The sequence below is a fragment of the Pinus tabuliformis genome, chromosome Q, assembly GCF_031772625.1.
Source record: "Pinus tabuliformis cultivar Carrire ecotype Pingquan chromosome Q, CPIR1, whole genome shotgun sequence".
Taxonomy (NCBI): domain Eukaryota; kingdom Viridiplantae; phylum Streptophyta; class Pinopsida; order Pinales; family Pinaceae; genus Pinus; species Pinus tabuliformis.
In genome coordinates this window covers 1,253,934,620-1,253,944,241 of record NC_142296.1, presented here as the reverse complement: position 1 = coordinate 1,253,944,241, position 9,622 = coordinate 1,253,934,620, and positions in this window count along the sequence as shown.

Here is a 9,622-nt window from a genome sequence, read left to right as displayed (position 1 = left end):
GCGGCCCGGAAGAGAGGTAGGGGGAATCCACTTTTAGCTAGTACCACCTTCTCCAAGCATGAGTTTGCTAACCAGATGGAAGACCTTAAGAGTGAGATGAGACAGACTATTGCCATGCAACTTGATACCTTCCGAATTCAGCAAAAGAAAGAGGAAGATGAGAGGGCTTTGGCCATTTTTTGTCCTAGATGCACGAGGAAGCATCCTAAGAACGAGTGCCCATTGCACTCAGTAGAGGTATGTTTCGTTTGTGAGGAAGACCACCCCACCAACGAATGCCCTACCTTTCCTGTATTTAAAGCCATGTACTTAGAGACTGAGGCGGCAACTGAACCTCTCTACTTCCTCAACCAAAGGAGGCCACATGGGCCCAGACCTTACCAGCAGGGGATGCAAGGGACATCCCAAGCTTATTATAACCCCAACCAATCCGCTCATATACCTTCTTGGGGCCCCCCTGCTCATCCTTCCTGGTCCGCACCTCCTCCGTGGTCTTATCCATCTCCATACCATACTCAACCTCCTCCTCATTCGTTTCACTCACATGCCCAGCCACAACCTCAGTGGAATGCACCTCAACCGGGGTGGAGACCCCAGTACAACACTCCTCCCGCCATTTTTCCTCCACCACCGGCTTAACCACAACCATTACCTCCTACTCCTCCAAGACAACCCCAGATTCCTGCTCAACCGAACCCGAACCCCAACAACAGATAGGCACAGCAGGTATATACTGAGGACACAACATTCCCTACTTATGCTGTGGAGATCCAGGAGATCAACCTGCGATCTGGGAAGGTCCTTCCAGAGCGCCAACCTCCTCCCCTAGAGGAGGAGGAAGAGAAACAGGAAAGTGAACCCCAAGCCACTCCACCCTTTCCTGAGCGACTCACAGTAACCACACAACCCAACCCAGAAGAGATTGAGCTTCTGGGAGAACTCAAGCAGTTATGTGTGAAAATACCACTTCTCCAGGCCATAAAAGATGTACCGATATACAATAAACTGATTAAGGAGAAGTGTTTCAAGCACCCAGGCAGGCGAAAGAGAGATGCCTCAACTATCAATGTCATAGGACAACTATCCGATCTTATGTTGGGGCAAGTAATCTATCCAAAGTATTTGGACCCTGGGAGTCCTGTAGTTGATGTTCACATCAATGGCACCATCATACCCCACACCTTGATTGATCTAGGGGTCGCCATTAATGTGATGACCAGGGACACCATGCTTAAGCTCAACCTTTAGAGTTCCTTAAGGAAGACCTCGACAGTACTGCAATTGGCAGACCACTCCACCGTGACTCCCGAAGGGATTGTGGAAGATGTCTTGGTCTCTGTTGACTCCTGGGAGTACCCTGCGGACTTCTTGGTCCTTCAGCCAAAGGCAAAACTCACTAGATATCCCCTCATTTTGGGAAGGCCTTGGCTAGCTACTGCGGATGCTTACATCAGCTGTCGAGCAGGAAGCATGACCATAAAAAATGGGCCTATGTCCAAACAGCTGGTCCTATACCCTCCTGCCCAACCTCTGCTAGAACATGACTTACCCCTCTGGTTGGAAGAAGGAGATGAGGATGAGGTCTACTCTGCACCATTATGCACAGTGGAGGCCACCAGGGGAGGTCCTCAAACCGAGGATGATTTGATTGAGAACTTGATCCAAAATCCTCCCCCCGGTGCGCTATCCTTGGAAGAGTTGGTGGAAGATACCCAAGCCAGTGCTTTAGTGGACCTATGTGTGACTGATTCGACCACTCCTAGAGTTAAGAATGTGGAGTTTGGCCCTGAAAGAACTTTAAAGATCAGCTCCTCTCTCTCTTCCTCTCAGGAAAAGGAGCTATGTAGCCTCTTGACCTGCCATTTGGAGGCTTTTGCCTGGAGCTACAAGGAAATGAAAGGAATCCATCCCTCGGTCTATACCCATCATATTTACATTAAGGAGGACTGCAAACCAGTCAGGAAACCTCAGAGGAGAATGAATCCAGCCCTTAAGGACATTGTTAAAGACGAAGTGAAAAAAAATTTGGATGCAGGATTCATCTACCCCATCTCGGACAGCGAATGGGTTTCCCCTCTGGTGTTGGTACCCAAGAAAAATGGGAAGTGGAGAATCCGTGTGGACTACAGAGAACTGAACAAAGCCACCAAGAAAGACCACTTCCCTTTGCCTTTCATAGATCAAGTGTTGGATGGACTGGTAGGAAAGGAGTTTTTCTCTTTCCTAGATGGGTTTAGCAGGTACAATCAGATCCAAATCAGCCCGGAGGACCAAGATAAGACCACCTTCACTTGTCCATGGGGTACCTTTGCCTACCAAGTCCTTCCCTTTGGGCTATGCAATGTCCCTCCCACTTTCCAGAGAGCTGTACTGAGCATCTTTGCCGAGCTGGTTCATGATTCGGTGGAAATCTATATGGATGACTTTACTCCTTACGGGTCGAGCTTCCAAGAAGCCTTGTCCAACCTGGGAAAAGTTTTAAGCAAGTGCATTGAGATGAACCTATCCCTCAGCCCTAAAAAATGTGAATTCCTGATGACTGAAGGGACTATGTTAGGTCATACCATTTCTCGCCAAGGATTACAGGTGGATCCTAATAAAATTGCTATCATCAAGAAGGTTCCACCTCCTCAGAAGGTAAGAGATGTTTGGAGTTTCTTAGGCTTAGCAGGATATTATAGAAGATTCATTAAAGACTTCAGTAAGCTAGCCTCGCCATTGTTTGGCCTCTTAGGAATAGATGTTGAGTTTAAATGGATTGACGACTGTCAGAGGGCTCTGAATGAGTTGAAGGATAAGTTAGTGTCCGCCCCAATTTTGAGAGGCCCAAACTAGGCCCTACCTTTCCACATCCACACTGATGCCTCGAACAAAGCCATAGGGGCAGCCTTAGGACAAGTTGAGGAAAAACTTCCATATGCCATATACTTTGTCAGCAAAAACTTATCCAAGGCAGAATTGAATTATATTGTAACTGAGAAGGAGTTCCTGGCCGTGGTCCATTCCCTGAACAAGTTCCGACACTACATCACTGGCTATCAAACATTTGTACATACTGATCATGCTGCAATTAGATATTTAATGAATAAACCTGATGTGAATGCTCATATTATTAGATGGTTACTTTTGTTGCAACAGTTTGATTTGACTATCCTTGACAAACCAGGTAAAGAAAATGTTGTTGTTGACTTCTTGTCTAGATTGGATTTGCGTGCAGGTGAAGAAGGAACAGTCGATGACCAGATGCCAGATGAACATTTGTTTGCTATCTCAGTACTCTCTCCATGGTTTGCTGATATAGCAAACTACCTGGTCTCAGTACAGTTCCCTCTGCATCTATCCTCAAAGGAGAAGAGTAGAATCGTGAGGAAGAGTGCCTCATTCACTTGGATCGGGGGCAACCTGTTCAAACTTGGCCCCAATCAGATCTTAAGGCGTTGTGTGAGGGAGGAGGAATTCTTTGACATCCTCCTAACCTATCACGATGGGCCCTGTGGAGGAAATTTTGCAGCCAAGAGGACTGCCTTCAAAATTCTACAGGCAGACTACTATTGGCCCACTCTTCATCAAGATGTCATAAGATATATCAGCCAATGTGACCGATGCCAGAGGATGGGGAAACTGACTCCAAGGGATGAAATGCCTCTCCAACCTCAAGTGACCCTTGAGCCATTTGAGAAGTGGGGTATGGATTTTGTGGGTCCTATCAACCCTCCTTCAAGGCAAAGGTCTTACATCATTGTGTGCACAGACTATCTCACAAAGTGGGCAGAAACCAAGGCAATCAAAGCAGCAACAAAAGAAAAGGTGGCTGAGTTTTTAAGAGAAAACATCTTCTACAAATTTGGCTACCCAAGAGAGTTAGTCACTGATCAAGGATGCCAGTTCACCTCCAACTTAATTGAAGACTTGCTCGCTCATCACAAGATCAAGCATAGGACTTCCACCCCATATCATCCTCAAGCAAATGGGCAGGTGGAAGTCACCAATAGAGCATTAGAAGGGATTTTGACTAAGGTGGTGAGTAGCAGCAGAAAGGATTGGGCAGATCGCCTGGTTGAGGCCAGTTGGGCCTACAACACCACTTGGAAGACCACAACCAGTTTCACACCTTATGAGTTGGTCTATGGGAAGAGAGCTTTGTTGTCAATCGAGTTCGAGTACAACACATTGAGTATGGCAGCTCAGCTGGACCTAGATCTCAGCCATGCTCAACGAGAAATGTTATTGCAGCTGAATGGGTTAGATGAACACTGAATGCAGACCCTCCTCCACTCAGAAGTGGTTCAACTTCAGAGGAAGATATGGCATGACCAGCACCTTAATGACAAACAATTCTAGCCGAGAGATTGGGCGATGCTGTATGATTCCAGACATAAGGATTTCAAAGGGAAGCTGAGGACAAGATGGCTAGGACCATATGCAGTGGAGAAGTGCAATGACAATGGTTCCGTCCTTATCCGGACCATTGATGAAGAATCCATCCCCATGCTCGTCAATGGGCATCGACTAAAGATCTACAGGAAACCCCTTTCAAGGCAAGATTTCATCGAAACTGTGGAAAAATCAGTGCTGGTAATAGAGAAGGGTTCTGCCTCTATTTTGGCCACACCTTGAGCATCATCATAAAATAAAAAAAAATAAAAAATAAAAAAGGATCCTTGGGTGAAAACCTCTCTGAGGCGCCCAAGGCAGATGGTAGGGGTGAAAACCTCATTGAGGTACCCCTGCTGTCTCCTTAAAAAAAAAAAAAAAAAAGAGAGAGAGAGAGAAAAAGAAAAAGAGAAAGAAAAAGAAGGAAGAAACAGAGAGAAAAGATAAGTTTAATCCCTGGAAATTGTTGCAGGTTGCAGGAACACAATGCAGAAAGGGGGCCTCCCAACACAAAGACAAGGGTCCCTACCAAGTTACCAGGCATCCTCACATCCACTCCCTCCATGAACACTCATTTTTTTCAGGGTTCGGACACAATCTAGTCATGGTTCAACCTTCTACAGGAAGCTACAGGACTTTCTACAGGAAGTTTTGTATTTCTACCAGAAACATCCTGGAGAGCCTCTGGGCAGGCCAGAATCGATTATGGAGAGGGATTTGAAGCTTGAAGTCTATTGAGGAGGCATGCAACCACTCTTTTCTTCCATCCTCCACTTGTTTCATCTCCTTTCACCACCATTGCCACCATCTGGTTGAATATACCTGCACAGTCATACCAGAACCCTGTTTTCTCAAATAAAAATTTGTTTTTTCAAGTGAAAAATAAAGCATGCAGAGGCCCGCACACTTTACCTGTCAAGGCACCCTCAGGACCCTTCATCCGTGAACACAACTTTGTTTGTTTCAGCATGCACCCTAGGAGGAGAAACGACTACAGGATGTCCTATAGGAATCCTGTAGCAGCTGATCCGGCTGGAGCACATACCATGGAGACACCAGCAGCTCACATCAAATGAAGCCGGTGCATGCAGCATTCACCACCAGAGAGTCGGGTCTCAAGGTCTTGGAACTAGCATCAGCCAATGGAAGAGGAGCTCCAGCACCCGTGCACGAAGCAGCAGCAAGCAAATCCATCATTTCTCGTCCTGAAGCCTGAAAAAAAAAAAAAAAACAACATCCACGGCCGCACAGGTAAGTGCCTAACCTTATTCGTCGAATTACATGAACTATACTCTAAAATTTGCATGACTGTGAGAATGGGCGGATTGAACAAGGTTGGTGGCCATTCAACTGGCCACCCACAGCGAGTCAGATGGCCTCGTAGGATCTGAATGGGCTTGGTTATGCCAAAAAGACAGGCAGTTGACACGTGAGAAGTGTCCAATCGGGGAGAATCGACAGTATGACAGAAATGGCGGCGGTGAATGCAGAGGGAAGGATTCGGCGATTAGAGACACGCCGAGGCATGATGGCTGTGACGTCGGCCAATGGATGGGCTTGGACAGCTCACCCCCACACCATGAATTCCACAGCATTTCAAATTGGCCGGTCGAATAACTCACGGTAAACTACTGTCATTCGCACTTGCAACCGTTTTTGCAGCCGAGTACGCATCCTCCTCCTCTGCAAGTTGTTAGCCCGAGCTTCTCGGTCTGTTCCAATATCCTTCCGTAGCTCAGACTCATCCAGAACCACCGTAACATCCTCCAGAAGCCGTGAAAGCTTTCTACAGGAAGGTGCGCTACAGGAAACCCGGCATTACGAAGAAGCTTGGACTGTTCACGTCGAGGGTGGCAATTCTCAGAGACGTAGGCCCAAACATACCTTTCCCATGCAAAATAGTTCAAAAGGTGGTGAATTCGACGTGTTGGGGTAGAGAAAAATTTAAAAGCAAGTCTGTCTGTGAATCCAAAAGCAGTTTACTTATCGTTGCATGAAATTGTCTTCGTGGTTTGCCTCCAAGATTTTCTCCACGAAACCCTGAGTTAAATTCCTCCTGTAGAGAAGTGAGACATTGTCAAGGCTAACCGGTGGAGAAACTGTGAATTTTATATGATTGTGTGTATGTTGAAAACATATCCCTGCACTCTGTTTAGAGGAATCCTGAGTCGTCTTTCTGTACACGAGCAGTCAGGTTTCAAAACAAAGGAATTGATACGAAGTGGCGTGCAGATACCGTTTTTGACGCTCTGAGAAGGAAACAATTCCCTTTTTGCTCAAAGCGCAAGCAAAAATAGAGTCTTTTCCACCATGCCAGGAGGGTTTATCCGAAAGGAACCCTCGGACTCCAAGAAACTCCGAGAAACCCCTGAGGTGGTAGACTTATTTTCTCGTGCACACTGGATGACATTCTGTGACAGACTTCAAGGTCACGATGATGAAATTACAGAAGAATTCCTAAGGTCCCTGAAGCCGAAATCGAAGACACTAGCCACTATCAACTTCAGAGGATTGACCCTAAGACTCACCCCACAGCTCATTAGCAGAGTCACTGATCTACCGATGGGGGTACCCTGGGATAAGGAGGAGAGAAAATTGGGTCAAAAGGCTAAAAAGGAGTTCTTCTTGCCAGAGGAACAATTTTCAGAGGACAAGAATGGGGTTCGAAGAACCAGCCTACAGCCATTTTGGAGCAAAGTCAGCCTCCAAATTATGAAGTATATTACCTGTGAGGGGCGATTCAGCATTGTATATGGTTCTCATTTCCGTTTTCTAACAGAACTCAGGCACCAAATGGATCTACCCTCAGAACAAAAATTGAGCGTCCCCTACTTCCTCCTACAATCCTTGATTGAGTGTGCCACAAAGCTGAGGGAGGGGACACCAGACCAGCTGGCCCATCATGGGCTTATCAAGCTCCTCGTGGAAGATGCACTCCATACTTACACTGTCCCTCTCTCCTGGGAAATTTTTCGAAATATGTCTAAGGATGATGACATCTGAATTTTGGCCGAGGGGCTCACTTCCTCCAGCAGCGAGGAGAAGGATCACACCGAGGCAGAAAGGAAAGCTAAAGTTCAAGAAACCCCGAGCAAACCACCAAAGAAAAAACAGAAAGAGCCACGAGAAAAAGGCCAAGCTGCTGAGGCCAAAACAGTGGGTGGTAAAATAACACAAACACCCAGGGAGAAAAGACTGCAGAGCAGGGCAGAAAGGACCGAGAAAGTCCAAGCCAGTGAAGGCACCCCTAAGGCAGCCTCAGCCAAGCTAAAGGAAAAAGCACCCTCAGCCAAGCAGGCTAAAATAGTGCCAACTGGTTCTACAGGAATCCAGAAGGCCATTTCTACAGGAAGTCCAAAAACTGCTTCTACAGGAAGCCAGAAACCAGCCACTACAGGCATTTCTACAGGAAGTCTGAAGAAAGGGTAGTAGAAGGAGAAAGCAGTCGAGATTCTAGCTAGGGAGGCAGCAGCTGTGCTGGCCACCCTAAGCACCTCTCCTAAGCAGAAGGAAAAGCGAAAGAGGGAGACTCCCCTGTATTTTAAGGCAAGGAGGAGTGTGAGGATTAAGACTGGCAGACCCCAGCCTCCATCAAAAGAGCCAATCACAATTATAGATACCCCTACCGCACCAAAGGAGAGGTCCCCCTCCAAGGTATCCATCACTTATGAGCGGGGAAGCCCGAAGACATGCACATGGAAGAAAAGGATGGAGAAAGTGAATGCGGAGGCCTCTCTACAGGATGCCGAGGCTGCTCTACAGGAAACTTTGGCTAGGCTGAAAGAGACTGAACAGATGGAGGAAAGAGCAGCCAAGTCATCACAGGAGGAGGAGAAGGCCGATACCATTATGGAACCAAGCCCCTAGCCCAGCCTGGGCTCTTATTATAACTTCTTAGAGGCTGGGAAAATCATTCCTCAAAAATTCACAGTGCCACTTTTCCTAGCACTAGAGGAAGAAAGAGTACGGACCCACACTTGGATGAAGATCACTAAATCTAAGGGGGTGGCAGATATAGGCCCTCTAGAGGAAAAGCTCAAGGAGACCCAAAGAGAGTTGGCAAGAGTACGGCATGTGGAAAGCTCCCAACAGGCCAAGCTACGAGAAGAGAATGAGCTGCTTAGACAGTAGCTACAACTACAAGGACAGAGGAAAGAAGAGGACACAGCAGCCAAGGACACCACAGAAGAGCCTCAGCGAAAAGAAGGAATGCAAGCTGAACTTGAGGCACTAAAATGACAACTATAGGAAAGGGAATTGCAAGCAGGCCTAGAGATACAATCTCTAAAAAACAAGATGCAAGAAAAGGAGGCACAACTGGCCTGCATGGCCAGTTGGGCAACAGAAGCTCTGCAATGTAGGTAGCCAGCCAAATCCTATGGCCTATACCTCAGGGATCAGTGGTTGCAATTCCAAATCAGCACGTTGGCATAGAGGGGTATCTCTCAGATCCAAAACCCCCAGCAGTTCATAGATTTATGTAACAACAATTCATCGGAAGACAAGGCCAAGCTATCAGAGTTCTACCTTCATAATTTGGCCCTTCCAAATATAACCTCATGGGACCCCAACACAGCAGTAGGGGACATGCAGCTGATGGCAATGACCTCATGGCTAAACCACGAAGAAAAGAGAGCGGCAGAGGTCAGAAATGTCATGGACCGAGAATTACAAGAACCACTACTGATTAGAGCAGAGCCAGGGGACCCCACAGCATTGATATCCACCCACCAGCACCTAGCAACCAACTCTCAGGCTCTGTTAGAGTACATGGATCAGCAGGCTCAGGCCATAGCACACTTTGAGGATATGGAGCGACTATTGGGGGACAATTGTGTTCATGCTTGCACCCGTAGGTGGAACACATTGTCCCAAAGCCTCAAAATCAGGGAATACCACACTCCAACTAGAATGAGGGAGGCCTTGGCACGAGTGCCTCTCTACAAAAAGTCTATGCAGAACCTCCAGGCCAGCTAGATAGGCCTCAAGTTAAGTCCCCCTTTGCTTTTGGGATTGTTAGAAGGAGGCACAGAAGAAGAAGAGCATAAGCAGTGGGAAGAGGTGGAAAGGAAGGCAGATTTCCATGACAGTGAAGAGGACACTACTTCAAAAGCCTGGGATGTGAGGGAGGTGATCAAAGCAATTAAGGACGAGGAGCTGGACTAGTTGCTTTAGGATGAGCAACCCTTTTAGCAGGGGGTGATGATGAGCCCCAAATTGGGTAACTTATTGGGCTCATTTTGCCTAA